Source organism: Triticum aestivum, chromosome 1D, assembly GCF_018294505.1.
Source record: "Triticum aestivum cultivar Chinese Spring chromosome 1D, IWGSC CS RefSeq v2.1, whole genome shotgun sequence".
NCBI lineage: Eukaryota > Viridiplantae > Streptophyta > Magnoliopsida > Poales > Poaceae > Triticum > Triticum aestivum.
In genome coordinates, this window is record NC_057796.1 from 207,857,029 (window position 1) to 207,875,520 (window position 18,492).

Genomic DNA, 18,492 nt, shown 5'->3' on the forward strand with positions numbered 1-18,492 from the left:
TGTTATTCATTATGCTAGTAAAACTCTAGACAGTGCTCAAAGAAATTATGCTACTACCGAAAAAGAATTCTTAGCAGTGGTGTTTGCTTGTGATAAATTTAGACCTTATATTGTTGATTCCAAAGTAACTGTTCACACAGACCATGCTGCTATTAAATATCTTATGGAAAAGAAAGATGCTAAACCCAGACTTATTCGTTGGGTTCTGTTGTTACAATAATTTGATTTACATATTATTGATAGAAAAGGAGCTGAGAACCCTGTAGCTGATAACTTGTCTAGGCTTGAAAATGTGCTTGATGACCCACTACCTATTGATGATAGTTTTCCTGATGAGCAGTTAGCTGCAATAAATGTTTCTAATAGTACTCCTTGGTATGCTGACTATGCTAATTACATTGTTGCTAAATATTTGCCACCTAGATTTACTTACCAACAAAAGAAAAAATTCTTTTATGATTTAAGACATTACTTTTGTATGACCCACTTATTTATAAAGAAGGAGTAGATGGTATTATTAGACGTTGTGTACCTGAGCATGAACAGGGACAAATCCTACGAAAATGTCACTTCGAAGCTTCTGGAGGGCATCATGCTGGAGATAGAACTGTTGGGGAACGTAGTAATTTTCACACGCAAGATCATGGTGATGCATAGCAACGAGAGGGGAGAGTGTTGTCTACGTACCCTCGTAGACCGAAAGAGGAAGCGTTATGACAACGCGGTTGATGTAGTCGTACGTCTTCATGATCGACCGATCCTAGTACCGAACGTATGGCACCTCCGCGATCTGCACACGTTCAGCTCGGTGACGTCCCAGGAACTCACGATCCAGCAGAGTGTCGAGGGAGAGCTTCGTCAGCACGACGGCATGATGAAGGTGATGATGAAGCTACCGGCGCAGGGCTTCACCTAAGCACTGCAATGATATGACCGAGGTGGATTATGGTGGAGGAGGGCACCACACACGGCTAAGAGATCAATGATCAACTTGTGTGTCTATGGGGTGCCCCCTGTCCACGTATATAAAGGATGGAGGGAGGAGGAGGCTGGCCCTCATAGGGCGCGCCCAAAGTGTGGAGTCCTACTAGGACTCCCTAGTCCTAGTAGGATTCCACCTCCCACATGGAATAGGAAAAAGGGAAGGGAGAAGGAGAAGGAAGGAAGGGGGCACCCCCTTTCCCTAGTCCAATTCGGACCAGTCCATTGGGAAGGGGCGCGGCCACCCTTGAGGCCTTTTCTCTCCTTTCTCGTATGGCCCATTAAGGCCCAATACGAATTCCCGTAACTCTCCGGTACTCCGAAAAATACCCGAATCACTCGGAACCTTTCCGATGTCCGAATATAACCTTCCAATATATCGATCTTCACGTCTCGACCATTTTGAGACTCCTCATCATGTCCCCGGTCAAATCCGGGACTCCGAACAAACTTCGGTCATCAAATCACATAACTCATAATACAAATCATCACAGAACGTTAAGTGTGTGGACCCTACGGGTTCGAGAACTATGTAGACATGACCGAGACTCATCTCCGGTCAATAACCAATAGCGGAACCTGGATGCTCATATTGGTTCCTACATATTCTACGAAGATCTTTATCGGTCAAACCGCATAACAACATACGTTGTTCCCTTTGTCATCGGTATGTTACTTGCCCGAGATTCGATCGTCGGTATCCTCATACCTAGTTCTGTAATGCATCATCCCACAACTAACTCATTAGTCACAATGCTTGCAAGCTTATAGTGATGTGCATTACCGAGAGGGCCCAGAGATACCTCTCCGATACACGGAGTGACAAATCCTAATCTCGATCTATGCGAACTCAACAAACCATCGGAGACACCTGTAGAGCATCTTTATAATCACCCAGTTACGTTGTGACGTTTGATAGCACACAAGGTGTTCCTCCGATATTCGGGAGTTGCATAATCTCATAGTCTGAGGAACATGTATAAGTCATGAAGAAAGCAGTAGCAATGAAACTGTAACGATCATAATGCTAAGCTAACGAATGGGTCTTGTCCATCACATCATTCTCCTAATGATGTGATCCCGTTCATCAAATGACAACACATGTCTATGGTTAGGAAACATAACCATCTTTGATAAACGAGCTAGTCAAGTAGAGGCATACTAGGGACACTTTGTTTTGTCTATGTATTCACACATGTACTAAGTTTCCGGTTAATACAATTCTAGCATGAATAATAAACATTTATCATGAAATAAGGAAATAAATAATAACTTTATTATTGCCTCTAGGGAATATTTCCTTCAGTCTCCCACTTGCACTAGAGTCAATAATCTAGTTCACATCGCCATGTGATTTAACACCAATAGTTCACATCACCATGTGATTAACACCCATAGTTCACATCGCCGTGTGATTTAACACCAATAGTTCACATCACCATGTGATTAACACCCATAGTTCACATCGCCATGTGACCAACAATCAAAGGGTTTACTAGAGTCAGTAATCTTAGTTCACATCACCATGTGATTAACACCCAAAGAGTAATAAGGTGTGATCATGTTTTACTTGTGAGAGAAGTTTAGTCAACGGGTCTGCCATATTCAGATCCGTATGTATTTTGCAAATTTCTATGTCAACAATGCTCTGGACGGAGCTACTCCAGCTAATTGCTCCCACTTTCAATATGTATCCAGATTGAGACTTAGAGTCATCTGGATCAGTGTCAAAACTTGCATTGACGTAACCCTTTACGACGAACCTTTTGTCACCTCCATAATCGAGAAACATATCCTTATTCCACTAAGGATAATTTTGACCGCTGTCCAGTGATCTACTCCTACATCACTATTGTACTCCCTTGCCAAACTCAGTGTAGGGTATACAATAGATCTGGTACACAGCATGGCATACTTCATAGAACCTATGGCTGAGGCATAGGGAATGACTTTCATTCTCTTTCTATCTTCTGCCATGGTCGGGCTTTGAGTCTTACTCAATTTCACACCTTACAACACAGGCAAGAACTCCTTCTTTGACTGTTCTATTTTGAACTACTTCAAAAACTTGTCAAGGTATGTACTAATTGAAAAAACTTATCAAGCGTCTTGATCTATCTCTATAGATCTTGATGCCCAATATGTAAGCAGTTTCACCGAGGTCTTTCTTTGAAAAACTCCTTCCAAACACTCCTTTATGCTTTCCAGAAAATTCTACATCATTTTCGATCAACAATATGTCATTCACATATACTTGTCTGAAAGGCTGTAGTGCTCCCACTCACTTTCTTGTAAATACAGGCTTTACCGCAATTTTGTATAAAACTATATGCTTTGATCAACTCATCAAAGCGTATATTCCAACTCCAAGATGCTTGCACCAGTCCATAGATGGATCGCTGAAGCTTTGCACACTTTGTTAGCACCTTTAGGATCGACAAAACCTTCTGGTTGCATCATATACAACTCTCCTTTAAGAAATCCATTTAAGGAATGCAGGTTTGACATCCATTTGCCAAATTTCATAAAATGTGGCAATTGCTAACATGATTCGGACAGACTTTTAAGCATTGATAGAAGTGAGAAAATCTCATTGTAGTCAACACCTTGAACTTGTCAAAAACCTTTTTCGACAAGTCTAGCTTTGTAGATAGTAACACTACTATCAGCGTCCATCTTCCTCTTGAAGATCCATTTATTTTCTATGGCTTGCCGATCATCGGGCAAGTCAACCAAAGTCCACACTTTGTTCTCATACATGGATCCCATCTCAGATTTCATGGCCTCAAGACATTTCCCGGAATCTGGGCTCATCATCGCTTCCTCATAGTTCGTAGGTTCGTCATGGTCAAGTAACATGACCTCCAGAACAGGATTACCGTACCACCCTGGTGCGGACCGTACTCTGGTTGACCTACGAGGTTCGGTAGTAACTTGATCTGAAGTTTCATGATCATCATCATTAATCTTCCTCACTAATTGGTGTAGGTATCACTCGAACTGATTTCTGTGATGAACTATTTTCCAATTCGGGAGAAGGTACAATTACCTCATCAAGTTCTACTTTCCTCCCACTCACTTCTTTCGAGAGAAACTCCTTCTCTAGAAAGGATCCATTCTTAGCAACAAAGATCTTGCCTTCGAATCTGTGATAGAAGGTGTACCCAACATTTTCTTTTGGGTATCCTATGAAGACACACTTCTCCGATTTGGGTTTGAGCTTATCAGGTTGAAAAATTTTCACATAAGCATTGCAACCTCAAACTTTAAGAAACGACAGCTTAGGTTTCTTGCCAAACCATAGTTCATATGGTGTCATCTCAACGGATTTAGATGGTGCCCTATTTAACGTGAATGTAGCTGTCTGTAATGCATAACCCCAAAATGATAGTGGTAAATCAGTAAGAGACATCATAGATTGCACTATATCCAATAAAGCACGGTTATGACATTAAGACACACCATTATGTTGTGGTGTTCCAGGTCGCATGAGTTTGTGAAACTATTCCACATTGTTTTAATTGAAGGCCAAACTCGTAACCCAAATATTTGCCTCTGCGATCAGATCGTAGAAACTTTATTTTCTTGTTACGATGATTCTCTACTTCACTCTGAAAATCTTTGAACTTTTCAAGTGTTTCAGACTTGTGTTTCATCAAGTAGATATACCCATATCTGCTCAAATCATCTGTGAAGGTCAGAAAATAACGATACCCGCCGCGAGCCTCAACACTCATCGGACCGCATACATCAGTATGTATTATTTCCAATAAGTCAGTTGCTCGCTCCATTGTTCCGGAGAACGGAGTCTTAGTCATCTTGCCCATGAGGCATGGTTCGCAAGCATCAAGTGATTCATAATCAAGTGATTCCAAAAGCCCATCAGCATGGAGTTTCTTCATGCGCTTTACACCAATATGACCTAAACGGCAGTGCCACAAATAAGTTGCACTATCATTATTAACTTTGCATCTTTTGGCTTCAATATTATGAATATGTCTATCACTACGATCGAGATTCAATAAACCATTTATATTGAGTGTATGACCATAGAAGGTTTTATTCATGCAAATAGAACAACAATTATTCTTTGACTTAAATGAATAACCGTATTGCAATAAACATGATCCAATCATATTCATGCTCAATGCAAACACCAAATAACATTTATTTTAGGTTCAACACTAATCCCGAAGGTAAAGGGAGTGTGCGATGGTGATCTTATCAACCTTGGAATCACTTCCAACACAGATCATTACCTCGCCCTTAACTAGTCTCTGTTTATTTTGTAACTCCCGTTTCGAGTTACTACGCTTAATTAGCAACTAAACTAGTATCAAATACTGAGGGGTTGCTATAAACACTAGTAAAGTACACATCAATAACATGTATATGAAATATACCTTTGTTCATTTTGCCATCCTTCTCATCCGCAAGTATCCAGGGGCAGTTCCACTTCGAGTGACCATTTCCTTTGTAGTAGAAGCACTCAATTTCAAGCTTGAGTCTAGCTTTGGATTTCTTCACGGGAGTGACAACTTGTTTGTCATTCTTCTTGAAGTTACCTTTCTATTCTTTTGCCCTTTTTCTTGAAACTAGTGGTCTTGTAAACCATCAACACTTGATGCTCTTTCTTGATTTCTACCTTCGCCAATTTCAACATCGCGAAGAGCTCGGGAATTACTTTCATCATCCCTTGCATATTATAGTTCATCACGAAGTTCTAGTAACTTGGTGATAGTGACTAGAGAACTTTGTCAATTACTATCTTATCTGGAAGATTAACTCCCACTTGATTCAAGCAATTGTAGTACCTAGACAATCTGAGCACATGCTCACTGGTTGAGCCATTCTCCTCCATTTTGTAGGCAAAGTACTGTCAGAGGTCTCATACCTCTCGACACGGGCATGAGTATGAAATACCAATTTCAACTCTTGGAACATCTTATATGCTCCATGGCGTTCAAAACATTTTGCAAGTCCCGGTTCTAAGGCGTATAGCATGGTGCACTAAACTATCAAGTAGTCATCATACCGAGCTTTGTCAAACGTTCATAACGTCTGTATCTGCTCCTGCAATAGGTCTGTCATCTAGCGGTGCATCAAGGACATAATTCTTCTGTGCAGCAATGAGGATAATCCTCAGATCACGGACCAAGTCTGCATCATTGCTACTATCATCTTTCAACTTAGTTTTCTCTAGGAACATATCACAAATAAACGGGGAGCTACATCGCGAGCTATTGGTCTACAACATAGATATGCTAATACTACCAGGACTAAGTTCATGATAAATTAAAGTTCAATTAATCATATTACTTAAGAACTCCCACTTAGATAGACATCCCTCTAGTCATCTAAATGATCACGTGATCCAAATCAACTAAACCATGTCCGATCATCACGTGAGATGGAGTAGTTTTCAATGGTGAACATCACTATGTTGATCATATCTACTATATGATTCACGCTCGACCTTTTGGTCTCCAGTGTTTCGTGGCCATATCTGCATATGCTAGGCTCGTCAAGTTTAACCCGAGTATTCTGCATGTGCAAAACTGGCTTGCACCCGTTGTATGTGAACGTAGAGCTTATCACACCCGATCATCACGTGGTGTCTCAGCACGAAGAACTGTCGCAACGGTGCATACTCAGGGAGAACACTTATACCTTGAAATTTTAGTAAGGGATCATCTTATAAAGCTACCGCCGAACTAAGCAAAATAAGATGTATAAAAGATAAACATCACATGCAATCAAAATATGTGACATGATATGGCCATCATCATCTTGTGCTTTTGATCTCCATCTTCAAAGTACTGTCATGATCTCCATTGTTACCGGCATGACACCATGATCTCCATCATCTTGATCTTTTATCAACGTGTCGTCACATGGTCGTCTCACCAGCTATTGCTTTTGCAACTATTGCTATCGCATAGCGATAAAGTAAAGCAATTACATGGCACTTGCATCTTATGCAATAAAGAGACAACCATAAGGCTCGTGCCAGTTGCCGATAACTTTAACAAAACATGATCATCTCATACAACAATTTATATCTCATCACGTCTTGACCATATCACATCACAACATGCCCTGCAAAAACAAGTTAGCCGTCCTCTACTTTGTTGTTGCAAGTTTTACGTGGCTGCTACGGGCTGAGCAAGAACCGTTCTTACCTACGCATCAAAACCACAATGATTTTTCGTCAAGTATGTGCTGTTTTAACCTTCAACAAGGATCGGGCGTAGTCACACTCGATTCAGCTAAAGTTGGAGAAACTGACACCCGCCAGCCACCTGTGTGCAAAGCACGTCGGTAGAACCAGTCTCGCGTAAGCGTACGCGTAATGTCGGTCCGGGCCGCTTCATCCAACAATACCGCCGAATCAAAGTATGACATGCTGGTAAGCAGTATGACTATTATCGCCCACAACTCACCTGTGTTCTACTCGTGCATATAACATCTACGCATAAACCTGGCTCGGATGCCACTATTGGGGAACGTAGTAATTTCAAAAAAATTCCTATGCACACGCAAGATCATGGTGATGCATAGCAACGAGAGGGGAGAGTGTTGTCTACGTACCCTTGTAGACCGAAAGCGGAAGCGTTATGACAACGCGGTTGATGTAGTCGTACGTCTTCACGATCACCGATCCTAGTACCGAATGTATGGCACCTTCGCGATCTGCACACGTTCAGCTCGGTGACGTCCCACGAACTCACGATCCAGCAGAGTGTCGAGGGAGAGCTTCGTCGGCACGACGGCGTGATGACGGTGATGATGAAGCTACCGGCGCAGGGCTTCGCCTAAGCACTGCAACGATAGACCGAGGTGGATTATGATGGAGGGGGCACCGCACACGGCTAAGAGATCAATGATCAACTTGTGTGTCTGTGGGGTGCCCCCTGGCCACGTATATAAAGGATGGAGGGAGGAGGAGGCCGGCCCTCATAGGGCACGCCCAAAGTGTGGAGTCCTACTAGGACTCCCTAGTCCTAGTAGGATTCCACCTCCCACATGGAATAGGAAAAAGGGAAGGGGGAAGGAGAAGGAAGGAAGGGGCGCCCCCTTTCCCTAGTCCAATTCGGACCAGTCCATCGGGAAGGGGCGCGGCCACCCTTAAGGCTTTTTCTCTCCTTTCCCGTATGGCCCATTAAGGCCCAATACAAATTCCCGTAACTCTCCGGTACTTTGAAAAATACCCGAATCACTCGGAACATTTCCGATGTCCGAATATAACCTTCCAATATATCGATCTTTACGTCTTGGCCATTTCGAGACTCCTCGTCATGTCCCTGATCTCATCCGGGACTCCGAACAAACTTCGGTCATCAAATCACATAACTCATAATACAAATCGTCACAGAACATTAAGCATGCGGACCCTACGGGTTCGAGAACTATGTAGACATGACCGAGACTCATCTCCGGTCAATAACCAATAGCGGAACCTGGATGCTCATATTGGTTCCTACATATTCTACGAAGATCTTTATCGGTCAAACCGCATAACAACATACGTTGTTCCCTTTGTCATCAGTATGTTACTTGCCCGAGTTTCGATCGTCGGTATCGGTATCCTCATACCTAGTTCAATCTCGATACCGGCAAGTCTATTTACTCGTTCTGTAATGCATCATCCCACAACTAACTCATTAGTCACAATGCTTGCAAGGCTTATAGTTATGTGCATTACCGAGAGGGCCCAGAGATTTCTCTCCGATACACGGAGTGATAAATCCTAATCTCGATCTATGCCAACTCAACAAACACCATTGGAGACACCTGTAGAGCATATTTGTAATCACCCAATTACGTTGTGACGTTTGATAGCACACAACGTGTTCCTCCGGTATTCGGGAGTTGCATAATCTCATAGTCTAAGGAACATGTATAAGTCATGAAGAAAGCTGTAGCAATGAAACTGTAATGATCATAATGCTAAGCTAACGAATGGGTCTTGTCCATCACATCATTCTCCTAATGATGTGATCCCGTTCATCAAATGACAACACATGTCTATGGTTAGGAAACATAACCATCTTTGATAAACGAGCTAGTCAAGTGGAGGCATACTAGGGACACTTTGTTTTGTCTATGTATTCACACAGGTACTAAGTTTCCGGTTAATACAATTCTAGCATGAATAATAATCATTTATCATGAAATAAGGAAATAAATAATAACTTTGTTATTTCCTCTAGGGCATATTTCTTTCAAGAACTGCTCATAAGGTATTGCAGTCTGGATTTTATTGGCCTACTCTCTTCAAGGATGCCCGTAAGTTTGTCTCATCTTGTGATGAATGTCAAAGAATAGGTAATATCGGTAAGCGTCAAGAAATGCCTATGAATTATTCACTTGTTGTTGAACCATTTGATGTTTGGGGATTTGATTACATGGGACCTTTTCCTTCCTCTAATGTGTATACACATATTTTGGTTGTTGTTGATTATGTTACTAAATGGGTAGAAGCTATTCCGACCAATAGTGCTGATCACAACACCTCTATTAAAATGCTTAAGGAAGTTACTTTCCCAAGGTTTGGAGTCCCTAGATATTTAATGACTGATGGTGGTTCACACTTTATTCATGGTGCTTTCCGTAAAATGCTTGCCAAGTATGATGTTAACCATAGAATTGCATCACCCTACCATCCTCAGTCTAGTGGTCAAGTTGAGCTTTGCAATAGAGAAATGAAATTAATTTTGCAAAAGACCGTCAATAGGTCCAGGAAGAATTGGTATAAGAAATTAGATGATGCACTTTGGGCTTACAGAACAGCATATAAAAATCCTATGGGTATGTCTCCTTATAAATTGGTCTATGAAAAAGCTTGTCATTTGCCTCTTGAGTTAGAACATAAAGCATATTGGGCAGTTAAAGAACTCAACTATGACTTCAAACTTGCCGGTGAAAAGAGGTTATTTGATATAAGCTCATTAGATGAATGGAGAACCCAAGCTTGTGAAAATGCAAAATTATTCAAAGAAAAAGTTAAAAGATGGCATGACAAAAGAATTCAAAAGCGTGAGTTTAAAGTCGGAGAATATGTTCTTTTGTACAACTCTCGTTTTAGATTATTTGCAGGAAAACTCCTCTCAAAATGGGAATGCCCATATGTCATTGAGGAGGTTTACCGCTCTGGAGCCATCAAATAATCCCGAAGGTACTAACCAGAATGTTGTCAATGGGCAACGAATAAAACATTATATCTCAAGTACGCCCATTAATGTTGAAAGTAATATTATCCAAACTTTGACACCGGAAGAACACATAAAAGAGTCCTTCCGGAACACTCCAGAATCGTGAAAATAAGGAGGTACGTGATACGGTAAGTAAACGGACTCCGAAAAATCAGCAGAAATATTTTTTTATTAGTTTTGGAATGTTTAAGAATTTTGGAAATAAAAAAACTTCCAGGAAGCGTCCCCTGGTGGGCACAATACACCAGGGCACGCCAGGCTGGCGCACCCAGGTGGGTTGTGCCTAGCTGGGACACCTTCCGTACTCCGTTTTTCTCCTGTACGCTTGTCCTCCAAGATAAAAAATCTATATATACTTCGCGAACCTGTTAACCTCCGTATCGCAGAGAAATCCTCAGATCTCTTTTCCTTGCTGTTTTCTGCGCAGTTCTTAAAATATGTCGTCCCAAGACTCCGACGGAGAGAGCTATGTTTCACACCTCATTGCTGATCCAAAGACCTATGGGTACCTATCCCCTTATGGTAGAACTACAGATGATGAGGAGGATGCTCACTTGATGAGGGTTGATGATTCAAGCTCGGAGGAGGAGGATGTTCTTCTACGTCAACCTGGGGATATGCACGTGGAGTTTAAGAAGTCCAGTCTCCCTAAGAGAGCTAACCGGTCTAATAACCGATCTATTCCTCTTCGTTTTAGGCAGAAAAGCAAAAGGGATTTATGTGACAAGATCTTGAAGCTGGAGTTGGAAGTCGATGATTTAAAGGAGGAAATTGCTCTCCTCAACTACAATATGAAAAAGTTGAAGGCACAATTGTCATCACCACCACCATCTTCTTCACCACCAAAGGAAAACTGAGTATCGGGTATGGGCACTCCCCTTGGCTTCCGCCAAGCTTGGGGGAGGTACCCCGGTATCGTATCATCCCACTATCCTTTTGCTTTTACTTATTTTAGTTTGATATTTTTGCTTTAGATGAAACAAAGTTAGTTCGACCCTTTCTTATTTGAGAGTTTGCTTAGTGATCTATCATTGTAATCGTGTGCAAGTTATATAATAAAGTTTAGTTTGAGTTTTTTCTTTCTTTACTTTCATGTTGCAAATAAAGAAAAGAAATAAGAAAGAAAGAAAAAGAGAAATGAAATAAATAAAAGAAAGGAAATAAACCAATAAGATCATATACTAATCCCATGGTAGGTGATAGCACCACATAAGGAAAAGTATAAGTAGGAAATTTTATTAGAGATTGACAAACATAGCATTAGTCAAATGATGCAAGTCATGAAAGAATTAATAAGGGAAGAGAAGATTCACATATAAATATATTATCCTAGAAATCTTTTGTGATTGTGAGCCCTCATCAAAATATTATATGCCAAAATTGTTGACGTTGGACAATGAAGACAACTTAATGGTTTATGTTTGTTTATATTCATATAGAAGTCATATTGTCATAGATCCTTCAACATGTGGTGCTTGCCCCTATCTTTGCTAGCCAAAAATTCACACTAAGTAGAGATACTACTTGTGCATCCAAAAACCCTTAAACCCAAATCTAATTTTCAAGTGTCCACCATAGCTACCTAGGGATTGAGCAAGATCCCTCAAGTAAGTTGTCATCGGTGCATAAAGGCAATAAAAATTGCTTCTAAAAATGTGAGATCATTTAGTGTAAGAGAAAATTGAGCGTTGTATGAACTTGGATGACGAAGAATAAAAGCGACAGACTGCATAATAAAGGTTGTCATCTTAAGTGGCAATACAACGTGACGTTCTCTTGCAGTAAGGGATTGAGCATACAAACAAATAAGCGCATGGCAACCTCTGCTTCCCTCTGCGAAGGGCCTATCTTTTACTTTTATGTATTTACTTTTATGCAAAGAGTCAAAGTTTTCCTTCTATTCCTTTTTATTTTTCTCCTTTGGCAAGCATCATGTGATGAGGAAAGATCTAGGCACATATGTCCACTTGAATATAGATAGCATGAGTTACTATTGTTGACATCACCCGTGAGGTGAATATGTTGGGAGGCGAAACTATAATCCCCTATCTTTCTATGTGTCCGGTAGAAACGTTTTGCTCATGGGTACGAGGTGAGTGTTAGCAATCATAGAAGACTATATGATGGTTGAGTATGTGGACTTGCCTAAAGGTTCCAACATGTGACCCTTCCTGAAAAGATGATGAATTGTAGTTGCAAAGTTGACTGAGAACATAGTTTGTTGGTTTCTAATAGAGTTTTTGCTTTATACTTCGATTGTGTGATGAACTATTACTTATTCATGAGAAGTATATGATAAAAGTCCTATGATAAAAGTCTTATGTTTAAATTTATTGCTATTATAATAATCAACATGATGCTTCTATCTCTGTATTTTGTTTTTATCGACACCTCTCTCTTAAAGCATGTGGACATGTTTTTTGATTTGGGTTTTTGCTTGAGGACAAGCGAGGTCTAAGCTTGGGGGAGTTGATACGTCCATTTTGCATCATGATTTCTTACTGTTATTATAATGTTTTTATCCATAATAATGCTTTTTGGAGTAATTCTAATGCCTTTTCTCTCATAATTTACAAGGTACACACAAAGAGGGAGAATTCCGGCAGCTGGATATCTGGACCTGGAAAAGCTACGTCAGGCCACCTATTCTGCACAACTCCAAACAAGCTAAAACTTCACGAGGAATTTTGATGGAATATATAAGAATTATTGGAGCAAATGACTACCAGAGGGGGCCCACCAGGTGGGCACAACCCACCTGGGCGCGCCAAGGAGCCCAGGCGCACCCTGGTGGGTTGTGCCCTCATCGGCTCACCTCCGGTCCCCATCTTCTGGTATATAGGTCATTTTGACCTAGAAAAAAAATACATAGAGGACTTTCGTGACGGAGCGCCGCCGTCTCAAGGCGGAACTTGGGCAGGAGCACTTTTGCCCTCCGGCGGAGCGATTCCGCCGGGGGAACTCCCCCCCCCCCCGAGGGGGAAATCATCGTCCTCATCATCACCAATAACTCTCCCATCTTGGGGAGGGCAATCTCCATTAACATCTTCAACAACACCATCTCATCTCAAACCCTAGTTCATCTCTTGTGTTCAATCTTGTTACTGGAACTATAGATTGGTGCTTGTGGGTGACTAGTAGTGTTGATTACATCTTGTAGTTGATTACTATATGGTTTATTTGGTGGAAGATTATATGTTCAGATCCATTATGCTAATTAATACTCCTCTGATCATGAACATGTTTATCATTTGTGAGTAGTTACTTTTGTTCTTGAGGTCACGGGAGAAATCATGTTGCAAGTAATCATGTGAATTTGATATGTGTTCGATATTTTGATAGTATGTATGTTGTGATTCCCTTAGTGGTGTCATGTGAACGTTGACTACATGACACTTCACCATATTTGGGCCTAAGGGAATGCATTGTGGAGTAGCAATTAGATGATGGGTTGCGAGAGTGACAGAAACTTAAACCCCAGGTTATGCGCTATTCCGTAAGGGACCGATTGGATCCAAAAGTTTAATGCTATGGTTAGAATTTATTATTAATACTTTTCTCGTAGTTGCGGATGCTTGCGGGAGGGTTAATCATAAGTAAGAGGTTTATTCAAGTAAGGACAACACCTAAGCACCGGTCCACCCACATATCAAATTATCAAAGTAGCGAACACGAATCGAACCAACATGGTGAAAGTGACTAGATGAAATTCCCGCTCAAGAACGCTTTGCTTATCATAAGAGACCGTTTGGCATGTCCTTTGGCTCAAAAGGATCGGGCTACCTTGCTGCATATTTGTTACTACTATCGTTACTTGCTCGTTAAAAATTGTCTTTCTATCAAACTACCCCGCTACTTACAATTTCAGCACTTGCAGACATTACCTTACTGAAAACTACTTGTCATTTCCTTCTGCTCCTCGTTGGGTTCGACAGTCTTACTTATTGAAAAGAGCTACAATTGATCCCCTATACTTGTGGGTCATCACAAACCAGTTGACCAAAAGGTTTACCGCTCTATGATTGGTTCATTGTTATATCTATGTGCCTCCCGTCCCGATATTATGCTAAGTGTGTGCATGTGTGCACGATATCAAGTGGCCCCTAAAGAATGTCATCTTAAGGCTATGAGAAGGATAGTGAGATACTTAATTCATACACCAAACTTTGGCATTTGGTATCCTAAGAGGTCTTCCTTTGATCTTGTTGGCTACTCCGAGTCGGACTATGCCTGTGACAAGGTTGATAGAAATCCACTTCGGGTACTTGTCAATTCTGGGTAGATCTCTTGTGTCTTGGTCCTCCAAGAAACAAAACTCGGTATTCTTATCCACCGCCGAAGCGGAATACATTGCCACCGGATAATGTTGTGCTCAATTACTTTGGATGACCCAAACTCTTAAGGATTATGGGATATATGTGAAACATGTTCCATTGCCATGTCATAATGAGAGTGCTATTAAGATTGCTCACAATCCCGTGCAACATTCTTGAACTAAGCATATTGAAGTTCGTCATCATTTCATTCGAGATCATGTTACTAAAGGAGACATCAATCTTAAGCATGTTCGTACTGATAAGCAATTGGCGGGTATATTTACAAACCGCTTGATGAGAATGTATTTTGCCGTTTGAGAGGTGAATTGAACATCATTGATGCCTCAAACTTGGAGTAGAAACTCCATTTGGATACATGCAAGGCATCAACCTTCTATGACTAATCCTTGATATTTCTCTTATGATGATGATCATATGTCTTGGATCTATACTTGTACCCTTGCATGTTATCTAACCCTTGTAGGTACTTGGATGAGCCCAAATCTATGAGATTGCAAGTCACTCACATCTTGAGCAATCTCTACATCACCAAATTTCTACTATATGGATGTTGAATACAATGAAGCATGAATCCACTCAACATATCCTTTGACAATTTCTATATATCAATTCATGATTGTCATTTTGGATACACAAGTGCTTTTCCTTGCAAGACTAACCCATGTAGGAAGATGAACTCAAACTACAAGTGGTGCTCCAAACTCTTGATGAACTACATCAACCTTGAGCATCCAACACAAGTTCGACTACATGACCAAGATCAACACCACCCAAGGTATGTTATTCCATCTTACAGAACCTTTACTCCAAGTCATGAGACAAAGCAACTCTACGAAATGTGAATACATCAAAATTCTTAAACGAAAAATGGTAACCCCATTTTGAGCTTAAATGATGAGTATGACCTAAGATCAAGTGTTATCACTTAGACTCCTCGGTCAATATACTCTAACATAGGTGACTTTGCCGCTGCCCCCTCTAGATGAAGTTCTCTAGTGTTTCTCTGCTTTGTGTTTTTGCATATGGTTCTTGCTATCCAGTTCCCCTTATAAAAAACCTCATCTAGATCTCTTTTCTTTTGTGTGTTTCCTTTTCTTTTAATTCCTTGCAAATCTTTGTGAGATTCCAATTGCCAAGTGAGCTGAGTTGACAAGATTTTTCCTCTACATTGAACTCGGACTCACCGATTCATGCGTATCGGCTAGACCGAACTACATGGATTACTTGTAGATAGTTCATCTGTACAACCGACATGGACTAACCCGGTCTGACCGATATGCATCATCTATGACACTCCCAACTCGGTGCCACCGCTGAAAACGGATCGGCGTTACCGATTTCACTGCTGAGAAAACTTTTTGCCATTACATATTTCATTTCTTCTCCAGCTCCACTCAATGATTCTTATCCTGTACTCGCATCTTAATTTACATGTTGCTTTGTAGTGTGTCTCAAGGACCAAACCTAATTGACTCATGCTACAGAAGTTCCCTTCTTGGAAATTGATGTCAAAGGGGGAGAGAGAGCACATCAAATATTATCATATGGGAAAGAGAGTACATCCTAACTCTTCCAGATGCCAGTAAAACAAGAGGAGAGAAGTCACATGTCTTTAAGAGGGGAAGACATGTCAATATATGGTTTCATTGCTTTAATTTTTTCTTGCTCTGATTTTGTCTTACCCTGCCTTCTCCCATTATCCAATATCAGATTCAGGGGGAGAAAGAGTTCATATCTAGAGAAGAAAATCTGCTGGAATTCATTGCATATTCTTTAATCCTTGGGGACATGTCTATATCCAATGAAGTACTAAGTACTCACCCATTACATGTCATCCCAGTCTTGGTACTCTTGTGGTTTCCTGAACTTGCTTTATTTAGGGTGTTCTTGTGTTATCTAACCTTGTTTTCTCAAGCTCATCTCTTCCAAAGCCAGCTCAAGACCACAAGGTCAATATATGCATCACACTCATGTGCATGATGATCTCTTGCTGATGTACATATTGTTTGCAAGAAGGATTCATGAACATGTAGGTACACCTATTCTATTTACATCATCTACTCTGATGCATATAGCCAAGATACATGTAACTCATTGCCTGCTCTGACATGCTTATGCATTCACATGCTCTTTGATACGTCTCCAACGTATTTATAATTTTTGATTGTTCCATGCTATTATGTTATCTGTTTTGGATGTTTTATATGCATTATGCTATTTTATATTATTTTTGGGACTAACCTATTAACCTAGAGCCTAGTGCCAGCTCCTGATTTTTCGTTGTTTTAGAGTTTCGCAGAAAAGGAATACCAAACGCAGTCCAAACGGAATGAAACCTTCGCGATGATTTTTCTTGGACCAGAAGACAACCAGAAGACTTGGAGATGAAGTCGGAGAAGCTATGAGGTGGCCACAAGGAAGGAGGGCGTGCCCCCACCCTTGTGGGCCCCTCGTGCATCCCCTGACCTACTTTCTTCGCCTATATATTCCCATATATCCCCAAACCAACAGGGGGAGACATGAAAGCACTTTTCCACCGCCGCAACCTTCTGTACTCGTGAGATCCCATCTAGTGGCCTTTTCCGGCGTCCTGCCGGAGGGGGATTCGATCACGGAGGGCTTCTACAACAACACCATTGCCCTTCCGATGAAGCGTGAGTAGTTTATCACAGACCTACGGGTCCATAGCTAGTAGCTAGATGGCTTCTTCTCTCTCTTTGATTCTCAATACCATGTTCTCCTCGATGTTCTTGGAGATCTATTCGGTGTAATACTCGTTTGCGGTGTGTTTGCCGAGATCCGATGAATTGTGGATTTATGATCAGCTTATCTATGAATACTAATTGAATCTTCTCTGAATTCTTTTATGCATGATTTGATATCTTTGTAATTCTCTTTGAACTATCGGTTTGGTTTGGCAACCTATATTGGTTTTTCTTGCAACGGGAGAAGTGCTTAGATTTGGGTTCAATCTTGCGGTGTCCTTTCCCAGTGACAGTAGGGGAAGCAAGGCACGCATTGTATTGTTGCCATCGAGGATAAAAAGATGGGGTTTTCATCATGTTGCTTGAGTTAATTCCTCTACATCATGTCATCTTGCTTAATATGTTACTCCGTTCTTTATTAACTTAATACTCTAGGTGCATGCTGGATAGCGGTCGACGTGTGGAGTAATAGTAGTAGATGCAGAATCGTTTCGGTCTACTTGACACAGACATGATGCCTATATTCATGATCATTGCCTTAGATTTCGTCATAACTTTGCGCTTTTCTATCAATTGCACGGCAGCAATTTGTTCACCCACCATAATATTTTTTATCTTGAGAGAAGCCTCTAGTGAAACCTATGGCCCCCGATCTATTTTCCCTCATATAAGTTTCTATTTTCCATCATATAAGTTTCCGATCTACAACTTTAGTTTCCTATTTACTCTTTTTGCAATCTTTTACTTTCTGATCTATAAACCAAAAATATTTACTTTACTGTTTATCTATCTCTATCAGATCTCACTTTTGCAAGTAACCATGAAGGGATTGACAACCGCTTTATCACGTTGGGTGCAAGTTGTTTGATTGTTTGTGCAGGTATTCGGTGACTTGAGCATTGTCTCCTACTGGATTGATACCTTGGTTCTCAAACTGGGGGAAATACTTACTCTACTTTGCTGCATCACCCTTTCCTCTTCAAGGGAAAAACCAATGCAAGCTCAAGAGGTAGCAGGAAGAATTTCTGGCGCCGTTGCCGGGGAGATCTACGCCAAGTCAAGCCAAGTACCCATCATAAACTCTCATCTCTTGTATTACATTATTTGCCATTCGCCTCTCGTTCCCTCTCCCCCACTTCTAAAACAATTTTCGAAAAGATTTGCCTTTTCTTCGCCCCTCTCCCGTTCATCTTCTTCGCTTGCTTTTTGTGTGCTGGTGTGTTGGATTGCTTGCTTTGTCATGATGGCTCAAGA